Source organism: Bison bison, unplaced genomic scaffold (assembly GCF_000754665.1).
Source record: "Bison bison bison isolate TAMUID 2011002044 unplaced genomic scaffold, Bison_UMD1.0 scf7180017864242, whole genome shotgun sequence".
In the NCBI taxonomy this organism is placed as follows: Eukaryota; Metazoa; Chordata; class Mammalia; order Artiodactyla; family Bovidae; genus Bison; species Bison bison.
This window is the reverse complement of record NW_011494814.1, coordinates 2,801,177-2,812,293: the sequence shown is the minus strand read 5'-3', so window position 1 is coordinate 2,812,293 and position 11,117 is coordinate 2,801,177. Positions and strand designations below refer to the sequence as shown.

The window sequence follows — 11,117 nt, the reverse complement described above, 5'->3', positions numbered from 1 at the left end:
CACGAGGGAAGAAAAAGTGGAAACACCAAAACAAATTTTTAAATTAAAAAAAAAAAAAAAAAAAAACTTTACTACCAAAATGACTGAAAAAAAGAAGCCCATGGAAAAAAAACACAAGCAAATGCCAAACAGCAAAATTTCAGTCTGTCAAATACAGTTATGTGTGATTAATACTCCACAGTTGAATTATTTAAACTCAGTAACTAGCAGGCCCAAGCAAACAAACGTCATCCAGTACAGAAATCATCATCCCAATTATGCCACAATCCAAAACAAATCTCTGAACAAAGGGAAAAACTTGTTGCTTCAAAAGAACAAACAGGAACAGATCAGAAATTTCTTTAGCCTTTGTAGGAATAAGTTAGGCTAACAAAGGTCCCTTTAAACAGGGCTTCACTGGTGGCTCAGGAGTAAAGAATCTGCCTGCAATGCAGGAGCTACAAGGAGACTCAGGTTCAGTCCCTGGGTCAGGAAGATCCCCTGGAGAAGGAAATGGCAACCCACTCCAGTATTCTTGCCTAGAGAATCCCATGGACAGAGGAGCCTGGTGGGCTACAGTTCATGGGGTCACAAAGAGTCAGACGCAACTGAAGCGATTTAGCACGCATGAAATCTTAAGCAACTTCTGCCAAGGGATTCAAATTTCCTAGAATAATCTAAAGTAGCCCTTCCCAATCCATTTCCGAGCCCTAATAACCTAAGGCATCCATTGTATTCGAAGAACTGACTTCTCTCCTTTGCATCTAGATAGGAACTTCCTATGTACCATCCATGAGAGAACTGAGAAAATAGTCAAATCATATTTTAAAACTCCAATTCAGAAAGGCTGACTTAACAGACTTAATACTCAGCACTCTTTGCACTTCATCTCTTTACAGTCATTTGCGGTTCTTACAAGCCACAGACATATGCCATACTAACTTTCATGCACTGGAGAGGGAAATGGCACCCCACTCCAGTGTTCTTGCCTGGAGAATCCCAGGGACAGGGGAGCCTTCTATGGGGTCGCACAGAGTCGGACAAGACTGAAGCGACTTAGCAGCAGCAGCAGCAAAAATAATTAATTCCTTAATATCATAACCACTTAGGGTTATATTACTTCAGTTTTCTTACAAGTTTTATATTTAAGTGGATCATTTGCTGAATGAAGGTCAAAATAAGATTTATACATTATAATTGTTTTGATATTGAGCCTCTTCTGATACTTAGGTTTTCTAGCTTTCTTTTAAAATTTTCTTTATCTGTTTGCTTTTTATTGAAAAATCAGATCATTTCCCCTAGCTTTCCTCATGGTTTGTATTTTGCTGATTGTATCTCCATGGTGTCATTAAACATGTTCTGCTGGCCCTTCATTTCTTATACATTTAGGAATTAGCTCTAGTCTTGATCCAGGCAGGTCATTTTGTTGTTCTTGTTGTGGTACATGTTTGTGTGATACTTATACATGGCAGTTTCAGTTTGTATTTACACCAAGGGAATCAGATTAAGTTTATATAAATCAATGATTGCCAAACTTATCTACCCATAGAACTCTTTAAAAAATAGCAAAATCTCTTAGGATTTCAGTGATTATATTTAATAAACAGTGGTCAAATGGGCAAGAGTATCATTTAGATTCTCTAGGACAGGCATTTTGTACTTTTTTTTTTTGTACTTTATTTTTAAAATATATTTATTTGTTTTCATTTGTTCATTTGCCTACAGTGGGTCTTAGTTGCTGCATGCGGAATCTTTTAGTTGTGGCAATGGCGTGTGAACGCTTAGTTATAGCATGTGGGATCTAGTTCGTTGACCAGGGATCGAACTCAGCCCCCTGCATTGGGAGCGTGGAGTCTTAGCCACTAGACCATGAGGAAAATCCCACAGTTTGTACTTGAAAGTGTCAGAAGTAAAATGTTTTCTTTTGTGATGTCATCAGCCATTAAGTAGCCATTGTCTTAATTTATTAATTTATTGGAGCTTTCAAAATGATACTTTTTTTTAAAGAACTTTATTTTTAAATTATTTTTCTATTATTTTTGGCTGCACTGAGTCTTCATTGCTGCACGTGGGCTTTCTCTAGTTGCAGCAAGCAGGGTTATTCTTCGTTGTGGTGTGTGGGCTTCTCATTGCAGTGGCTTCTCTTGTTGGGGAACATAGGCTAAGTAGCTGCAATGCATGGCTTTAGTTGCTCTGCAGCATGTAAGGTCTTCCCTGACCAGGGATTAAACCTGTATCCCCTGCATTGGCAAGTGAATTCCCAAATATTGGACCACCAGGGGAGTCCCAGTGACACTTAATTTTAACATGTCTTCTTTATTTATTATCTGGAGTACTTCTAAAAAAAAGTAACCTCTCTTTTCTTTTTTTTTTTTTTAACCCTGAGATGCAGATCTTATGGGAAAAGTAGGATAAATGATTCATTTTTAACCTTTATTTTCCAGTTCAAAATAATGGATTGACAGAGACTAAGGGGAAGAAGGAATGAGGAGTTAGTGTTTAATGGGCACAGAGTTTCAATTTGGGAAGGTGAGAAAGTTCTGGAGATGGATGGTGCTAATGGTTGTTCAACAGTGTGAATGTACTTAATGCCACTGAACAGTACATTTTAAAATGTTTAAGTGGTACTTTTATGTTATGTATATTTTACCATAATAAATTAAAAACAACAACAAAAGTTGGTTTTCATTCACTTTCCAAAAGTGACCATTTGTTTATTCTTGCCTTTTTTAAAGTGTTAGTAAGAACTCATGAATTTTAGCACATTTGATGTATTTCAGTCTTCGTGTAGTTGTCCTAGTTCATCTTCAAATTGGCCCATTTGTGATCTGTGATGCCTTTTCTGGTTTACTCCTGAGTCCTTTTGACATTGATTCTAGTAGTCTTTGATAACAGCTCCCTCCTCTTTTGTATAACAAGATGTTCCTGGCTCATCATGAAAATTTCCTGCCCAACATATAGAATTGGCTAGTTCACCAAGGAACTCTGATTCATTTTAATGGGAAATGGTATTTAGAGACTGTAATGTAGGTGCTAAACATGCCCATTGATACTGAGTTGGTCTTTGTTTCTTTGGCCTTTTTTAGTGGACAAAGATAGAGAGAACTTTTTTTTCTATAAACTACATCATGGGTTCACGTGGGTACTTCCAATTCCAACTCAGAACTATAGGGTGTTTACTTGTTAATTTTTACCTCCTTTTTTCAAATATACTTAAAAATCTCAGTTCTCCCGAGAAATCAATTAATAGCCTTATGGGGATTCCCTTAAATAAGACTCTCTGTTTTTCTCCTGCTGCCTTTAGAAATCTCTCTTTATCAACTTATGCCATTTTAATTATGATATGTCTGGGTGTGGGTCTGTTTGGGCCTCATTGAGTTAACAAGCCCCTTCACCACAACAAGGTATAATCCATGAAGGGGATTTTCAGTCATAATTTTTTAAAATATAATTTAAATCCCTTTCTTCCTTCTCCTTCTGGAACCTCTACAATATGAATATTGAAATGCCTAGTGTTATTCCAGAGATCTCCAAGATTGCTCATTTTAAAAAAATTTGCTGTTGTGATTGAGTGGTTTTCATTATTCTATCTTCTAGATCACTTAAGTGTTCTTCTGTATTAGTCTGCTATCCATTCTTTCTATTGTGTTTTTTTATTTTAACTATCAAAACTACTATGTATAAATAGATAAACAATAAGGATATATTGTATAGCACAGGGAATTATAGCCTTTATCTTGTAATAACTTTTAATGGAGTGTTATCTGTAAACATACTGAATCACTATGCTGAATACCTGAAACTAATATAATACTGTAAATCAACTATATTTCAATTAAAAAACTCAATTCTCAGTGATAGTACTCTAATTACTAATTTGATATATCTCACAGTACCTGAAAACAGTTTCTAAATACTTAAAATATACAACTCCTTATTTTTTTTTTTGATTGGTGCTGTCATTATCTCAGGCACTATGGAAGTTTTGAATAAGTTGTGAACAAACAAAAACCCAGCAAAAACTACACGACAAATAAAGCTATATGTAATATTAAGTTTAAAGGAGATCAATAAGTCTTTAATAAATTGATAGAAGCACATGCCTACTCAATTTATGTTGCTGCTGCTGCTGCTAAGTCGCTTCAGTCGTGTCCGACTCTGTGCGACCCCATAGACGGCAGCCCACCAGGCTCCCCCGTCCCTGGGATTCTCTAGGCAAGAACACTGGAGCGGGTTGCCATTTCCTTCTCCAGTGCATGAAAGTGAAAAGTGAAAGTGAAGTCGTTCAGTCGTGTCCGACTCTTAGCGACCCCATGGACTGCAGCCCACCAGGTCCCTTCGTCCATGGGATTTTCCAGGTAAGAGTACTGGAGTGGGGTGCCATCGCCTTCTCCGTAATTATTTTTAGGTATGATTAAATACTAATGTTATATTTTAAAAGTCATTAGAGAAATATCTTTAGAGAGTCAAGATTCAGATGTCTTCTATTTTTTTTCAAAATAATCAGGGGTAAGGACATAGAAGAAACAAAAAGGGTCATAAATTGATCATTGTTAAAACTGGGCAACAGAAAAAAGGATTCACTGTAATGTTTTATCTACTTTTTGCATATGTTTGGAAGTTTTTGTAACAATTTTTTTTTAAGGAAGAAAACTAAAACCCCCAATGCAATTCTTGGGTCTAGTGCATAATTCAAATTAGCTTTAGTCAAGTAACAGCTTTTATTACAATTAAGAAACTATCAATCTTCAATAACTCAACCTAAAAACAATTGAAATTCATGCTTTTCTTCTGCTCTCCATGAAAATGATTTTCAGGATCAATTAAATTTCAAATAACTGTGACTTTTCAGGGTGATATAAAGCTTGGTAAATCTTACTGCTATATTTGTCACACTTGGCATAGTACTCCTATTAAAGATGTTCTTAGAATGCAATGTTGCTTAAACAATTTAAATAATTTCAATTTTAAAATTTCTAAAGATATTGGACAAATCCTCACTCAAGTTTCTTCTTTCAAAGGTTGAAAGTGAAAAAAGTGTTAGTCGCTCAGTTGTGTCCAACTCTTTCTGACCCCATGGACTGTAGCCCACCAGGCTCCTCCGTCCCTGGGATTCTCCAGGCAAGAATACTGGAGTGGGTTGCCATGCCCTCCTCCAGGGGATTTTCCAGACTCAGATATCCAACCTGTATCTCTATGTCTCCTACATTGGCAGGCAAGTTCTTTACCACTAACACCACTTGGTAAGCCCTTAATAAGATGTAACATGAATGTGTTAGTTGCTAAGTTATATCCAACTCTGTGATGCCATGGAGTGCAGCCTGCCAGGCTAGGCAAGAGTACTGGAGTGGGTTGCCATTTCCTTCTCCATGGGATCTTCCCAACCTGGGCATCGAACCCGTCTCCTGCATTGCAGGCGGATGCTTTACCTTAACGACCAAATGAAAATGTTTCTGCCTTCTTTAAAATTATTGTTAAAGACAACATTCTTTACATTTCCTGGAGCTCTTTATGCTGCTGCTGCTGCTAAGTAGCTTCAGTCGTGTCCGACTCTGTGCGACCCCATAGACGGCAGCCCACCAGGCTCCTCCGTTCCTGGGATTCTCCAGGCAAGAATACTGGAGTGGGTTGCCATTTCCTTCTCCAAGGGAGCTCTTTATACATGTTCCAAATCAAAAGTTTTTTTATAACTCACTTCCAGAAAAAGTTTTTCTTTTAAGGTGGTATAAATCTTTTTAATCATTCAGTAAATAGTATAATGAATTTCCTGCCTTTTTGTTGTTGTTGTTCTAGCCTTCCAGGAAACTCAAAGATAAATTTCATTACTACTCTATTTTTTAAGAGTCCCCTGCGTCCATTTTACATGATTTATAAATCTTTATACAGAGACCTGCCATGCTGCAATTCATGGGGTCGCAGAGAGTCGGACACGACTGAGCGACTTAATGATTATAAAAATGTACCCTTCAGAATTAGTAAAAACATGTCATTGATGCACACATCTCCAAAACAGGCCTACATCTTATAGTTTTCCCAGAAGCATGTTCTTTTTATTTAATATAACACTAATAATGGTATCTTATATCTTATTGGAGCTTAGATTTGACAAAATGTGAAAATGTCTTCAACAACAATAAATGTAATAGGAAAATACTAGTGTAGAAGAACATTAAAATTGGAAAAACTAGGTATGGAGTTAAGCCTTATTAAATATTTCAACTTATCTACCATATTTCAAAGAGCTATTTCTCACGTCTTACCTTTTAAAAATTAATATGTGTTGAAGGAATTGGTCTTTGCTATACATAATTATTTGAAAACATCTTATATTCAGCTTATACTCTTTGTTCCAACAGAAAAAGTTATGCAAGCTTCATATTTCAACCTTAATATAAAATTTCCCAGAATCATGTGTATAAACATTTTCTTTCAGATCCTAATTATTCAACAAAGCGTATTGGATCAATGACTTCACACAACCACTACTGTCAGTATCATTTGACTACCATACCATTAATCAACCACATCTCCTGGGGAGGAGGAGAATAAACAGTCCCACAAAACGTATATTATAAAAATCATTTCTAGAGTGGACCTCCGGAGCAAAGTTTGGAATCAGCACTAATGCCCATCTACCTTACAAGTTAATTGAATCTCATCAGGCTTTTTCTTCATAAAAATGTATTTTAGAAATTACTATTTGAGCTGAATGTTAATAATATGAGCAGAACCTTTTGTGTTGTATTTGAAAGGCATAATAATATTTTCAAATTATCTTGTTATGCTAACCTATGAATACTGTGTTTCTCTGGAGGATGTACTAATTTTATAGCAGATTTCAAGGGCCATACATTCCTGGAAGATATTACCAGGCATTTCCCCCTGATGGATTTATTTCTTCTTTTTCCATATTCCTAGAGCCCTTGTCATTTCCCTCACTTCCTAGCATTTATTCAAACCTTTCCATGTGGCTTTACTTGGCTATTGTGAGGGAAAAGACAATATAATCTGATGGTTAAGGATAAGGGCTTTAGAAACCCAGATGGGTTCTGCTCTCTACCTGTGTGACGTGGTACATGGCTTCTAAGAAACCTGGGCATTAGTATTTTCATTTATGAAATTAGGATGATACCCACCTTGCAGGCATGTTACAAAGATTCTATGGTAATATGTATGAAGAGCTTGATACAGTGTCAGGATGACTATTATTTCAGCATTTTGGTTACACTTTTGCTGAGAACCAAATATGCAACTTTCTGGCCCAAACTGTGCAGTGAGAAAGAAGGATAAGCCATCAGCAGAAAATTCCCAGGACTGGAAGTTATGGACCATCTTCTACCCTGGTGACTGAGCATCTAGTCAGGGCTACAAAGCATCATGCAAGTAGTTAGGGACATAGAGGAGCACAGGGAATGGTCACTGCCTTTAAGGAGCTGACAGTCTTTTAGACATGAAATGCCACAAATAAAAAGCAAAGCAGTATAGAAATAAAAAGGGGAGAAGAGACAAATCTCCCTTGCAGGAAAATTCCCAATAATTGACGTATCTACTCTGCCCTCAAGGAGGCTGATAACTCCTTACTACTTAAGGATACACAGCCTCGCAAAGAGGACAATATGGAAAGGGGAAACAAAGAGTAGCTTTACCATAGAGAAACCTGACAAACACTGCCTCAGCCAGATGACCAAGGTCAACATCAACAGTGAGAAGTCATGCTGATACTATGAAACCTTAATATGATGTGATGTATTACCTCACCTCTGTGGTCCTCCTTTCTGAAATACATAACCCCAGTCTAATGGTGAGAAACACATCAGACAAATCCCAATTGAGGAACACTGTACAAAATACCTGACCAGTACTTTTCAAAGATGTCGAGGTCATCGAGGTCATCAAAATAAAGAACACTGAGAAGGTGTCACAGTGCAGAGGAGTCTAAGACAAGCTGACTAAATGCAAGGTGGAATCCTGGATAGGATCCTGGAAGAGAAAAAGGACATTAGATAAAAACTAAGGAAATCTGTATAAAACAGCGATTTCAATTAACGTTAATGCATTAGCATTGGTTCACGAATTCTGACAACTGTACCATACTAATGTTATAATAACAGGAGAAACTGAGTGTGTGGCATATAGGAACTCTACTATCTTATCAATTTTTCTATAAACCTAAAGCTGTTCAAAAGCCTAAATGTATAGGGTGTTGGTCAGGACTGAATGATATCCCTTTTAAAAATGAAAACAAAATACCAACAAGAACATAAAAACTTCAGGGTAAGAGCAGATTCGTACTTAGCTAAAAACAAAACAGAGCAGACCTATAAGCTAGAGGTTATCTATGTAGACAATGAGCCAAATCCACTCAGAGATACATCTGATGCTCATCTTCAGAAACTCTCTTAGGGCTATCAGCAGCATCCTAAAGCTTGAAGATGCCACCTAGGATATCAGTTTCAGAGGCAGCCCACTTCCTTCTCAATGCCAACCCATTCTGTGATCGGACAGCATATGCAGGAAAAACTGCTTTTGAAAATGAGTTTTCAACCTTTCTGTTAAGGGTTGTTTTCAAACAACCATCAGGCCAGAAGATGCTTTCATGTTTTATTAGGGGAACATAGTAAGGCACATTTAAGGTGGAATTGTAATGAGATCCTAAAGGAAATCAGTCCTGAATATTCATTGGAAGGACTGATGCTGAAGCTGAAACTCCAATACTTTGGCCATCTGATACAAAGAGCTGACTCACTGGAAAAGACCCTGATACTGGGAAAGATTGAAGGCGGGAGGAGAAGGGGACGACAGAGGATGAGATGGTTGGATGGCATCACTGACTCAATGAACATCAGTTTGAGTAAACTGCGGGAGTTGGTGAGGTACAGGGAGGCCTGGCATGCTGCAGTCCTTGGGGTCGCAGAGAGTCGGACACGACTGAGGAACTGAACTCAACTGTAATGAAAAGACAATGAAAGAAGAATGAAAAATTAGAACTAGTAACTTAACCTCTAACATTGACCTAAGCATTATGCCCTTTGAGTAGTACATTAGAATCACCTGGAGAACTTTAAAAACACATCATGCCCTGGCCCTGGCTCAAATCAATTAGAATCTCTGGGGTGGGGCCCAGGCTTTAGTACTTTTTAAAGCTCCCCAGGTGATTGCATTGTGCAACCCAGTTAGGAATCCTCTGCTCTACAGGGAGTTAGTCTAAACTTTGAGTATCAAATACTCTTAAAAAGCTGGATTAAACCAGGCATCCTAGGAGTACAAAACCCTGAGATATTACTCAGTTGAATATAAAACTATAATTTTAACAATTTGTCTTTTTAAGTCAAACGTACGCAGATTTGACTTTCCCTCTTCTTCAGATGTTTCCACAGCAGAAACAATTACCTCTTAAGTTCAGATCTTTTTTCCCTCCCTTAGTATACTTAAGGAGAATAAGAAATCTCATCCCCATTCCCCCACCCTCAGTGGTTGGCCTTTCAAAATAGAAAAATAAAGACTTCTCTTAAATGTTTCAAAACAAAATAATTAAGATGTATCTTTGGGTAAATAACCCATGAAACCCAATGAGGTATTTCCTTTATTTTGTAGTAGTCACAGACTCAGGATCAGTCACAAAAATAGTTGCATAGTTCTGACTCTGCCAAATGGCTCAGTGACATTACATCAGAGGAGGGCTGCGCCCTGTGGGAGTTCTGAATAGCATGCACCTATCAGCCACATGCGTACTGCCTACTGAGCTGTGGAGTGGTAGCCTTTTTCCAAGATGTGAACTCTTCCTAAATAGATAAAACAGCATCATAACAATTTGCCCAGCCTAATTGGAGGAGGTTATCCAAACCTGACTGAGGATGCTCAACAAAGAAGATAAAGACAGCTTTAATTGTCCTGAAGGCTTAAAATTCCTCCCAAGGAAAGAATCAGTGGCAGAGGCTAGACAGCTGGGTTTCTAAGAAAAGCATAGCTCTTTCTACCATGAGAGGGATTAAATCTTTAAGGCCGCCTCTTTTTCTCCAAAAGGCATTTAGATAGTAAAGGGGAATGAAATTAACTCTCCCTCACCCCTCACCTGGTTCAATTCTGACTCACTTCAGATGGGAAGGACAGCTGTAAAACTACTACAGCACTTGGCTTTCAGGTGGTTGGTGGTATGTTTGTTTCCGAGGTGTAGGAATACTACTCAGCAATAAAAAGGAAGGAAATAGGCATACATGCTATACATGAATGAAACTCAAGAACATTCTGCTTAGTAAAAGAAGCCACGTATTGTATCATTCCATTTATATGAAACACCAATAAAAGACAAATCTTTAGAGACAGGAAGTAGGTTGGTGTTGCCTAGGGCTGAGGGTGGGAGAGGATTGGTGGCCAACAGTCTGAAGGGGCCCTTTTGGGGGTGCTGGGAGTGGTCTATAACTCTGTATGTAAACTTATTAAAAATGGTGGGAATTACTGAAAAGGGATGGATTTTATGATACAAAAATTACTGGTTATTCTTTAAACCTAAATAAAGTCCTATTCTTTGGATTAAAAAAAAAAAAACTTAAATGAAACCGTGCCTCCTCTCTTGGATCTGGGAGTGGGTTCCCCAGGGGTCATGCAAGTCATCTGTCCGTCACTTATACTCCCCGTGAATTCTACTTTCTCCCGTTTCCTCACGTAAAAAGTCAGCAGGGTGAGAGAAATACAGGGTGTTAAGCACGTTCCCAAATCTTAAATGTATGCAACCACAGCAGACACCAGGTCTGGGAATTTGAAAGGCAGTCAGACACAAACGCTTCCTATTCTGGAAAAGAAGAAAAAGCAAATGTGATGCAAAGTCCGGGCTCCACGGGACAGTAGATGGAGCCGCCGAAGAAAAACCGACTCCGGCAGAAGCCAAGTCGGGAAACCAACTCGGGAGGCTGGATCCCTAAGTCCGAAAGATAACCAGTCCGTGGACGGGGTTCCTCACGAATACGGGGCACGCGTGATCACACCCAGGTTGGCCTGACTTTAGAAGTACACCGTAGGAACAAAGTAGGAACTTTGCTGCCACCGGGAGCACGAAGTTGGGAAGTTTGTTTCCGAGGCCGCGTGTGTACCTGGCTCTCCCGGGGCCCAAGGCCTCCGCGTTCGCGGCGCCGCCGCTCCCG

At 38.5% G+C, this 11,117-nt stretch overlaps 1 pseudogene; it reads right to left on the bottom strand.

The window, feature by feature from the left end:
- Window positions 1–11,117, bottom strand: part of LOC104993674 — a 59,015-nt pseudogene that overhangs the window by 47,003 nt on the left and 895 nt on the right.